Raw genomic sequence first — 11,121 nt, 5'->3', positions numbered from 1 at the left:
AATTCAGTTTATTTGTATGGTGCCAACAAAATGAATGCCAAGGCACTTCACATTGTAGGTTTGAGACCCTACAAAATATAAGTAAGGAAACCCAACACTTGAGCATGTGTTGTCTGCCATGATATGGATATGACATAATATCGTTATTGTTTGTACAACCATCTGAGAAAATAATGGATTACATGGTTTAGTAAAAACAAGTGCTTCCTCAATGAAAATATGTTTTCAGTTCTTTTCAGTTTTTGATTTTGGAAATGTGTATTTCAGCAGGGAAGAATCAGAATTGAAATAAAGTGGTGCAAAGCACATGAATTATATTTTGTGTGTGTGTGTGTGTGTGTCTATCCATCCATCCAATTTTTTTGGAACCCTCCAGTCTCTTACAGTATGTTACTGTTAACTGAAATTACGGTAAATTACGACCTGTTAAAAGAGTAAATGACCGCCTGTTGGGACACGGTATCCTCTAGCAGAGATGAATATTTTTGGTACTGATGATGCGTGATAACGGTAAGTTACTGGTTAATATATTGCAGTTTATTACCTTGCAGCGGGCTTACAGTGACATACCGTGAATAAGCGGTAGTATACCAATTTCTTAATCACAGTATGATGTTACTTTGTTGACGTAATTTACGACATAACGACATAACGGTATCTCACTGACATAACTGTCGCCAGTGAGATACCGTAAAAAAGGCTACGGTGCGTTACCATAATTTGTCCAAGAGTATTATACCACACCAGCAAAAAACGGTATCATCCTGCAGAAAGGTAAGCTAGCGTAACACGGCGTCACGGTATGACGCTGGCAGCAGTGACGCCAGTATGTTACCGTAAAGTGGCGATGAAAAGTCTAACGGTGCAGATACACGGAGTAATCAGAAAAGTTTAGCATGAATCTGGACATTAGATTTAAGATTTAAGCTTATCAGATATCACTTGTTAGAAGCTCCTTACCGTTTGAAGAAATCTCTTCTCAATCTGCTGTCCTCTTCTGCTTGCATCTTTTTTTTTTCATCTAACACTGACGTTATTCCATGTTAATTATTTTTTCTCCGTGAAAAACACAGCAACTCATCTTATCCCGGGGTGCCAGGAAGTCGAGCTGCGGATCTCAGCAGAAAACTTTTCAAACTGATTGCAGGTTGATCCAGGTATACATTTGAAACAGGTTCTCCTCTGTGACGTGACAGTCGGAACGCATCTGCGTAACCATGGTTACAGGGGGACGCTTTGGAGCTCTGCTGCTCAGCAGCAAAATATTTCAGATCAATATGTAAATACTCCAACTCTAAAACCAAGTAAAATAAATATGCTGCATATGTGTATAGTGCGTTCATGTGTGTGTGTGCGCTGCGTGGTAACGTAGGCGCGTGCATGTGTGCCCCGGTCACAGCTCCTTTCAGCATGGCCGGAGGTAAGTCACTGCCACGTTGCTCTCAGCTAATTAAAGTTTGTTCAGATCCCAAGCTGCAATGTGAATACAGCCAAACCGCCGCGTTTTTGTTTGTCATTAAGAGACTCATTCGGGATAAGTTTTGTGGAGGGCGGAGTTCACTAATATACACTTATAATGAGTTTTAGCCGAGAACGCAGCTAAAATGCTAGCATGCTAAGTTAGCCTGATTGCTAGCGGCTACTCGCGGCAGTCTTTTTTTAACAGCATGCACTCTTTTTTCCTTCGTCAGGAGAGGTGTACTGGCAGTCGCGTGACACACACAGATCAGACACATATTTCTGTGTTGCAGATATGGAGATGTTCTTATGTTTTGGAGATGCAGTCTTTCAGTCATTGTTTTTATAAGTACAGTGTTGTACTGCCTGTTAGATGGCGGTTATTAATATAATTGTACTGAAGTATAATGTTTGAACTATAAGTACCAGAATATTGGGTCCTGGTTATTGAATTGTATTTATCTGACTGTTTATTTGTTTTTGAATTATTTTGTTTATTGTTCTTATAAGTTGTTTTTGATGTTTTTTCAGTGACATATTATTTATTTTGTGCTTTTTGTTTTTGAGAGCTTAAGTTAATGTTTTAAAACAATTTGTTGTATTTGATTCATTATATTATTGTAGTGTTAATGAAGCTGCAGACACAGCTGCTTTCAGCATGGCCGGAGGAGAGGTGTACTGGCAGTCGCGTGACACACACAGATCAGACACATGTTTCTGTGTTGCAGATGTGCAGTAAAGAGCCAAAGACCCAGTACTGTCTCCTGCCTCTTACTTTCACGCCAGAACACAACGCAAGAACAACAGGCGTAACACATGAACGGGTTACACATACTGAGGTGAGTTGTTGAGGATATGTCGAGCTGTCGATAAGCACGGCTGTTTTTGTGCTCTTATATACTGTTAGCCTGTTTTGCTGGCGTTAGTGAAGCTGTTTTCAACTGGATGTAACATTGTTGAACTCTGATGATTAATGAATAAACTCTCGATGTGACGACGTGAGCATGTAATTGTAACCCTGTGTTCATTTAGTCGTTTGATACCGTTTAATATCCAGTACATCTATTGGGTGTTTTATAACATGCCCTGGAATCATTTTAAGTTTTACAATGCCGGTGATTTACGACTCTTTCGCGACAGTCAACTGTGGCGTAAACTCTGGCGGGTCTCAGAGCTAGCTTATGTGAGCCAGCAGTGACATCTATACATGCAGTAGCCTTAAAATACTGATTATTTATTCTCCTGCTAGGTAAGAATTTGTGTTTTATACGTTTATTGTCACATTGTGCGCCATGTTATTGTTTCGGTGAAATGAATTTCTACAATGGCGGACTTAGACAAAATAGTGTTACTGTTAATTTGACTCTCTGCAGTGTTTAAATGCTTACATATACACACACAGTTACTGTCCCTCCACACGTAGGACTCAGTTCTGCTTCTATGCCCCATCTTTGTTTACTCTTTCCCACCCAACAAGTGCATAAATAAGATGTTAAAAACGTCATCATCATATCAAACATGATCGATTTGGGGGGAGTTTGTTTGGCACATGCTGACTGCATCTAATTATAATCAGAAGAGGAGGCGAGAGCAGAGAACGAGAGTGCAGCAGTTTGGTGAAAGGAACAGGTGAAGAAGAGGTGAGCATCCAAGAGACGAGCAAGAGGACGGTTTCAAAGCAGACATTATGGCACAATAAAAGCTGTAAGAGCAGAGATTCATTCATATCTTTACTATTTTTCTTTAGCTTTTACTCCCGCTGCTTACAATAAATCCGAGATAAAGAACAAACAAGAACAACTCACATGGCATTGATTGTTTAGTTCAGTGTCACTCTGTGATTGTTTGACATTTCATATAAATGTGACTCTAAAATATAGCCAATAATAAAAAGCTGCTGTTACTGAGTGAAACTTGAAGGATTATGATAAACTTCAGTTCTTACTGAATCTGTAACATTGCTTTTTTTAAAATTGTTAAATGACTTTTGTGTCACTGTGCACAGTGAAAAGCTCACCTGATGTAGTGGTGAGGCCATGTTCACCACTAGATGGAGACAACCTGGCACAGGTATTTTCTATACACTAAATTTCACACTGAAAAGCCTTGGTGGGAATTTTTGTTTCATAGAAAGTAAAGGAAAACATGTCTTGAGGTCTTTTTCCAGTGTTTTCAAAATTGTGTTTTTCACATACACATCAAAACTTCACACAGACAAACACACACACAAAACAACAAAATATGTCAAATTACATATTTTGTTGACTATTTTGTTGACTATGCACCCCTACCCATAATAAATGGGTAGGGGTGCATAGTCAGTAAAAGTCACCAAGGCTCTGCAGAGCTCCAAACCTGCTCTGCCACAGACAGAAGCATCAAAAATGTGCGCTGGGAGCTTCATGGCATGGATTTCTACAGCCAAGCAAATCTATATGTGTGTGGCCAAGAACCTTAGTCCATGTAGGGCATCTTAGCACAGTTTACTTGTGTCAGCTAGTGGGAGGGCAGAGAGGGCAGCCTTTACATTGTTTTATTGTAGAGTGACAGGAACTGCCTATGAGCTTCTAATCAAGCAGAAGTGTTGACGGAAAATCTATCAAAGGAAATACATTGATGAAAATCAAAGAAGAGAAATATTTATGTGATGTTCCATTTTCCTGAGAGCTGATTGGCTGTGATGACTCCTTCAAGTACTACATGCTACTTTGTCCTGCTAGTTAAGCCTGCTGTCTGTTCTCAGGCCTCCTCCTGTTTCACTGCCATATATCCACCACCAGAGGGCTCCACTGACCTGCCTGCTGACATCAGAGCACACCCCTGTGTCATGTGACCTGGCAGGAGTAGCAAAGCTGGACTCAGACCTGGCCAGGCAAGTTCAAAGGCAGCTGTGGTAGAGAGAGTATATGGGCTCAAATTGTGGTCATAAATATTTTGTACTTGTAAATCAGGATTTGTGTGTGTATGGGATCAGAACGATGCCACCTTGAAATGAAACCGAAAAAAATATTGAAACTGAAAAAAATATTGAAACTGAAATAAATGTACAGCGCGGCTGCAGTCACGGACAAACTTGCATGTGTCTGTTCGGGAATGGCAGATGCTGAGAGGTCCAGCGTTTACATTACCGGCTATTTCAAAGTGACAGCCTGAGGTGTTCTTCAGTAAATTGGACTACCAGACAGGAGGACCTGAGGCCCCACCGTATTATTTTCGGTAAGTTAAATGTGTGTGTAAGCTAATCCGTAACTTAGGTCCTTAGGTGAGCACTCGGCTGTCGGGGAAACTTGTTTTGTAAAGTTCGTTTAGCTAACCCGTGCAGGTGAATGAATTTACCCTGACTAAAGAAATCAAGAGAAACGCACCGGGCTGCTCAGTGACTAACCACGGTTACTGTACTTTCTTTATGAGTATTATACTGTAAGAGCAACAGGCTGGACTCTGCTTCTGCTCCTGTGCAGAGCTGATTATTAAATATGTGCAAACAGCAGCATGTTTTCTGTCGCTTTCCACATGTGGAACGACATTAACGCCAACTTTTAAAAATCTGGCACTTCAGTAACCCCTCATTAGTCAATAGCTACGGATTAAATAGCAAAGCCCGATACTTATGTACTGAAACCAACTACTTCCGCTTGGCAGCTTAAGTTAAAATGTTAATTTTTTCCTCTGATTATTTTTTTAGCACTGACTCTGTATATTTTTTGTTTGTTGCAAATATTCAGGTTAAAAAACTGTCCGAATTATATTTAATGAGGTATGTTCACAAAGTCACATGTGCAGTACTCTGTATAGCTTGCATCCTTTAGGACAAATAATTTGAAGCATTAATATTTCTTGTTCAATACTGAGCTGATAACACCTCCGTATTGTCATGGCCCTGGGTCATGTGACCCAGTATTCTGAGTTTCTTGGTGTTTTGTTATTCTTTTTAGTCTAGTTTCATTTCGGTTTATCTAGTTCAGGGGTGCCCAATCCCGGTCCTCGAGAGCTACCGTCCTGCAGCTTTTAGATGCATCCCTACTCCAACACAGCTGAATCAAATGGTTTGATTACCTCTTCAGCATGCCATCGTGTTTGGCAAAGGCCTGATAACAAGCCATTCATTTGATTCAGCTGTGTTGGAGTAGGGATGCATCTAAAAGCTGCAGGACGGTAGCTCTCGAGGACCGGGATTGGGCACCCCTGATCTAGTTACATTCTGCCATGTTTCATGTCCAAGTTTTCTTTGTTTGTCAAGTTCATGTCACATCTAATCTCCATGTTTTCTGTTTTACTTTGAAAGTCTGTATTCAATGTCAGTGTATTCAGTTTCATTTCTCCTGTCCTGTCGTTAGGTTCATGTGTGTCAGCTGTGCTCCCATGTGTGGCCACTTCCCCTGATCATCCCTCATGTGTATTTAGTCTCTGTGTTTCATACAGTCTGTGTCGCTCCCCCCGGTCAAGTTAAGTGTTTTTCAGGATTCTGTGCAGTTCATGTTTGCCATTTGGTTTATGTTGTTTTTCATGCAGCCGCACGATGAGGTTCCGTGCAGGTCATGTTCATGTCTCTTTCGTCACGCCACTTGGTTCACAGTTTCCATGCATCTGCACAGCATTCTGTTCACAGTGATCATAGTTATGCCTTTCAGTCAGGTTAGTGTTTTTCCAGTTTAGGTTTTTGGTTAGTTGCAGTCTCAGTCCCTGTTATGTTTTGTCTACTCCCTTCTGCATCAGCCCAAATAAAGGCTCGCTTTCAGTTTAAGTTTTCCTTAAAGTGTCCTTAAGTGTCCTTCCCAGCGCTCATGAGACTGCTTTGCTGCACTGTGGTATGAGGTGCTAACCTGTTGACAGTGTTAATTTTAAAATGTATTCCACCAAAGATAATAGAAGTAACATATTCTGAATACTTTACAACTACATGAATATCCTATTGCTGTGTGATTTATTACTATTACCGAAGGTTACTCTCCATACCAACACCAACTAGATGTTTAAATCTTAATATAAATGAGTAACAGTAGGTGCACATTAGGTAAGGCTGCACTTTTTGCAGTGATAAAACAGGTCCGCGGCTCCGAACCGTAGTAAAGGGACCTCTGGCTAATACGTTGGGGTCTTTTTTTTTTTTTTTTCCTGGATCACCTGTTGAGAAAGAAAAAAGAAAACAAGCAGAAGAAGACTAGAGCAATAAAATAAACAACACCATGATGATCTATGGGAATATAACAGTAAATACTAAATGTTAAACATTATTGTGCAGCACGTAAGATCGACAGCGCACAGTGTGCTTTAAGGTAGGAGCCAAAAAGGAGCAGAGCAGCGGCGTTAAGGACGTCCTCGCCGTACCTGGGTCCATCAGGTCCTCCAGACGCGTGAGCAGTTTGGTGAGTTTCACCATTTGCTCCAGGAGCTGCGCCTGGATGACGGCAGATTCCAGCAATACCACCGTCTTTCACTCGCCCAGTTTGAGGACCTGCTGTCCCGCGTTGGTCCCAGCATTGCCCGCCTTGACACCAACTACAGACGCTCAATCCCACCTGCAGAGCGCCTGTCCATCTCCCTAAGGTTAGTAAAAGTGTTTAATACGGTAGTCCTTTATTGATACCTGTGCTAACATGGATGTGCTATGCTATCAATGAATGCTGTCGGTGTTTACTGATAGCAAGCTGTGGTACGGAGACGACTGTTTATAATATTTCTAGTGATACTCGGGTCTCATCAAGTCCCGATTTACAGTGGGGCAAAAAAGTATTTAGTCAGCCACCGATTGTGCAAGTTCCCCCACTTAAAATGATGACAGAGGTCAGTAATTTGCACCAGAGGTACACTTCAACTGTGAGAGACAGAATGTGAAAAAAAAAATCCATGAATTCACATGGTAGGATTTGTAAAGAATTTATTCGTAAATCAGGGTGGAAAATAAGTATTTGGTCACCTCAAACATGGAAAATCTCTGGCTCTCACAGACCTGTAACGTCTTCTGTAAGACGCTTTTCTGTCCCCCACTCGTTACCTGTATGAATGGCACCTGTTTGAACTCATCATCTGTATAAAAGACACCTGTCCACAGCCTCAAACAGTCAGACTCCAAACTCCGCCATGGCCAAGACCAAAGAGCTTTCGAAGGACACCAGGAAAAGTATTGTAGACCTGCACCAGACTGGGAAGAGTGAATCTACAATAGGCAAGCAGCTTGGTGTGAAAAAATCAACTGTGGGAGCAATCATCAGAAAATGGAAGACATACAAGACCACTGATAATCTCCCTCGATCTGGGGCTCCACGCAAGATCTCATCCCGTGGGGTCAAAATGATCATGAGAACGGTGAGCAAAGATCCCAGAACCACACGGGGGGACCTGGTGAATGACCTGCAGAGAGCTGGGACCAAAGTAACAAAGGTCACCATCAGTAACACACTACAACGGCAGGGAATCAAATCCCGCAGTGCCAGACGTGTTCCGCTGCTGAAGCCAGTGCATGTCCAGGCCCGTCTGAAGTTTGCCAGAGAGCACATGGATGATACAGCAGAGGATTGGGAGAATGTCATGTGGTCAGATGAAACCAAAGTAGAACTTTTTGGTATAAACTCAACTCGTCGTGTTTGGAGGACGAAGAATACTGAGTTGCATCCCAAGAACACCATACCTACTGTGAAGCATGGGGGTGGAAACATCATGCTATGGGGCTGTTTTTCTGCCAAGGGGACAGGACCACTGATCTGTGTTAAGGACAGAATGAATGGGGCCATGTATCGTGAGATTTTGAGCCAAAACCTCCTTCCATCAGTGAGAACTTTGAAGATGAAACGAGGCTGGGTCTTCCAACATGACAATGATCCAAAACACACCGCCCGGGCAACAAAGGAGTGGCTCCGTAAGAAGCATTTGAAAGTCCTGGAGTGGCCTAGCCAGTCTCCAGACCTCAACCCCATAGAAAATCTGTGGCGGGAGTTGAAAGTCCGTGTTGCTCGGCGACAGCCCCAAAACATCACTGCTCTCGAGAAGATCTGCATGGAGGAATGGGCCAAAATACCAGCTACTGTGTGTGCAAACCTGGTAAAGACCTATAGTAAACGTTTGACCTCTGTTATTGCCAACAAAGGTTATGTTACAAAGTATTGAGTTGTATTTTTGTTATTGACCAAATACTTATTTTCCACCCTAATTTACGAATAAATTCTTTACAAATCCTACCATGTGGATTCATGGATTTTTTTTTCACATTCTGTCTCTCACAGTTGAAGTGTACCTCTGGTGCAAATTACTGACCTCTGTCATCATTTTAGGTGGGGGAACTTGCACAATCGTTGGCTGACTAAATACTTTTTTGCCCCACTGTAATTCGATTTATGCCGTTATCAGTGTTTGAATGATAGCATGGCTGTGGTGTCATATCAATGTATGCTCTCGCTGTTTGCTGATATCAAACTGTGGTATGAGGACCACTGTGGGTTAATCTTTGTAGTGATACTCACTCCTTTCTTTTTATTTAGACCTGGTTTAATTCTGGGATAGTTGAATATTTGTATATAATCCCAGCAGACTGTTTTAGATTATATCTAATATATATCATGTAATTATCCTTGTAATTACAAAAGGTTTTATGTAAGATTTATGTTTTGTAATTTAAATCTGACATCACAAAAGTATTTTGGAATTTGAATAATGTATTTTGTAACTGCAGCATTTTGTCCAGGTTCCTTGCCACCGAGGACTCCTTCAGGACCATCGCATTCAGTTTTCGAGTTGGCGTGTCCTTGGTGAGCCAGATCACCCCCCAGGTAGCGACGTCCATCTGAAGACTGGCGGTGCATTGCAGAGGGATTCCAGGAGCGCTGGAACTTCCCTCTCTCCCTCACAGTAGAGGTTGTATCTGCGCTCCATGGAGCTCCGTCCTGAAATTGCGGAGAAGTGTGTGAAGGCAACGTGTGTTCTCCACAATTTTCTGTGCTGTTTGGACAAGAGAGGGGCACCTGCTGTGAGGGGTGTGGCACCTGCTGTGAGGGGTGTGGCACCTGCTGTGAGGGGTGTGGCACCTACTGTGGTGGAGCCGTTGCAAGGCCTGGGTCGTGTAGCAGCAAACAACTCCTCCAGAGAGGCTGTCCTGGTGGGGGAGAAGTTCATGGCCCACTTCTCGGCGGAGGGAGCCGTGTCTTGGCAACCAAAGGAGTAGCCTGTTTGAAGTCTGAGTGACTTCCCCACAACGGCTCTTTTGAGAGCCACCCACAAACCTCTAAAGAGTGTTCCTGTCTTTTTTAATTTTTCTTAATAAATGGAGCTCTACTCCAAAATAAACTAACCTCTCTTTACTCTCTTAAAGACATATTTACATATAATTGTTACACAAAGTTTTGGCTGTCTCACCTTGTTTTGGTACAATCTGCCAGGTGTAACAATTTTTAATCATGTTTTTGCTGGAGAAGTGCAAGGTTTTAGTCAACACCATCAGACACAAAGAAATGTAAAAATATATATTTTAAATTAAGTTGTTTCAGCTATTTTGACTATTACCAGCTTCTCTGTTCTACTGTTTATGCACATATGTTTTCAAAGTAATTATACCACATTTAAAAGTAAGATTGTTTTGGCTTTTTATTATTAGAGTTAGGCAGCACGGTGGTTAGCACTGTTGCCGCACAGCAAGAAGGTCCTGAGTTCAATTCCAACATCAGGCTGGGGTCTTTCTGTGTGGAGTTTGCATGTTCTCCCCGTGTTTGCATGGGTTCCCTCCGGGTACTCCGGCTTCCTCCCACCGTCCAAAGACATGAAGCTTGTGGGGATAGGTTAATTGGATAATCCAAATTGCCACTAGGTGTGAATGTGCGAGTGAATGTGAGTGTGAATGGTTGTCTGTCCCTGTATGTTGGCCCTGCGACAGACTGGCGACCTGTTCAGGGTGTACCCCGCCTTTCGCCCTATGACAGCTGGGATAGGCTCCAGCGCCCCCCGCGACCCTGAAAAGGATAAGCGGAAGCGAATGGATGGATGGATGCATGGATTATTAGAGTTACAGTCATACATATTTTCAGAAGCTTGTATTTAATCTCCATAAGAAACGATCATATTTAGCAGCGTGAAAATTACATATTTATTTAGAAAATTACGTATTTTTATTGGAAGATCATGAGGGAGGAAAATATATGGTTCTTCAAAACAGAAAAATAAACAAAAAATCCATATTATGGAGTTGACAAGTGGTGACACATGAGTAGAAAACAGGATATTATTTCTTTCAAAATGACCATTAAACCTTAACAACCTTTGTAATATCACAAGACACATCATAACAATTCTGTTTTTGCACATGTCAAGTTCTACATCTTAATAGTTCACCAGCAAGTAGCTGCCTACTGCTCCTTGATTCCTAAAGTACTCTGTGGTTGTGTGTTTAGACGCTGCTGGACTTTCTCTCCTTTTGACTCTCTGTGCTTGTTTCCAAAACCTTCTCTTCTGCCTTTTTTTCTCTTCCTTTCAGATCACTGATGTTCTTTATTTTTCCCTCTTTCACTCTATTTCTCCATCTTTCCCTTTATGAGAAACTCAGGCTGGCTGTTAATTTTTTCTCTACTTATTTTTTGATCATCCCTGTTCCTTCTCTTTTGTTCCTCTACTGACAGCTTCCTCTTTGCTATTCTAGCCTGAAATGTACCATTTTGTAATTGCTATAATTTTTCTGAAGCA

At 41.8% G+C, this 11,121-nt stretch overlaps 1 protein-coding gene across 6 annotated transcripts in view; it reads left to right on the top strand.

Moving 5' to 3' along the window:
* The first annotated feature begins 4,559 nt into the window (after nucleotides 1-4,559).
* LOC146645970 (rab3 GTPase-activating protein catalytic subunit-like) overlaps nucleotides 4,560-11,121 on the top strand; it is a 28,014-nt gene continuing 21,452 nt past the window's right edge. For all 6 annotated transcript variants that reach the window (XR_014908782.1, XR_014908781.1, XR_014908783.1 and 3 more), the window contains exon 1: nucleotides 4,560-4,674. The gene's annotated coding sequence lies outside the window, so the exon portion shown is untranslated. The remainder of the gene's footprint in view (nucleotides 4,675-11,121) is intronic.

Source organism: Rhamphochromis longiceps, linkage group LG19 (genome assembly GCF_057381845.1).
Source record: "Rhamphochromis longiceps isolate RC_006_pf linkage group LG19, R_longiceps_female_GT1.1, whole genome shotgun sequence".
Taxonomy (NCBI): domain Eukaryota; kingdom Metazoa; phylum Chordata; class Actinopteri; order Cichliformes; family Cichlidae; genus Rhamphochromis; species Rhamphochromis longiceps.
The sequence above is the reverse complement of the archived record's forward strand: the minus strand, read 5'-3'. Positions and strand labels throughout refer to the sequence as shown.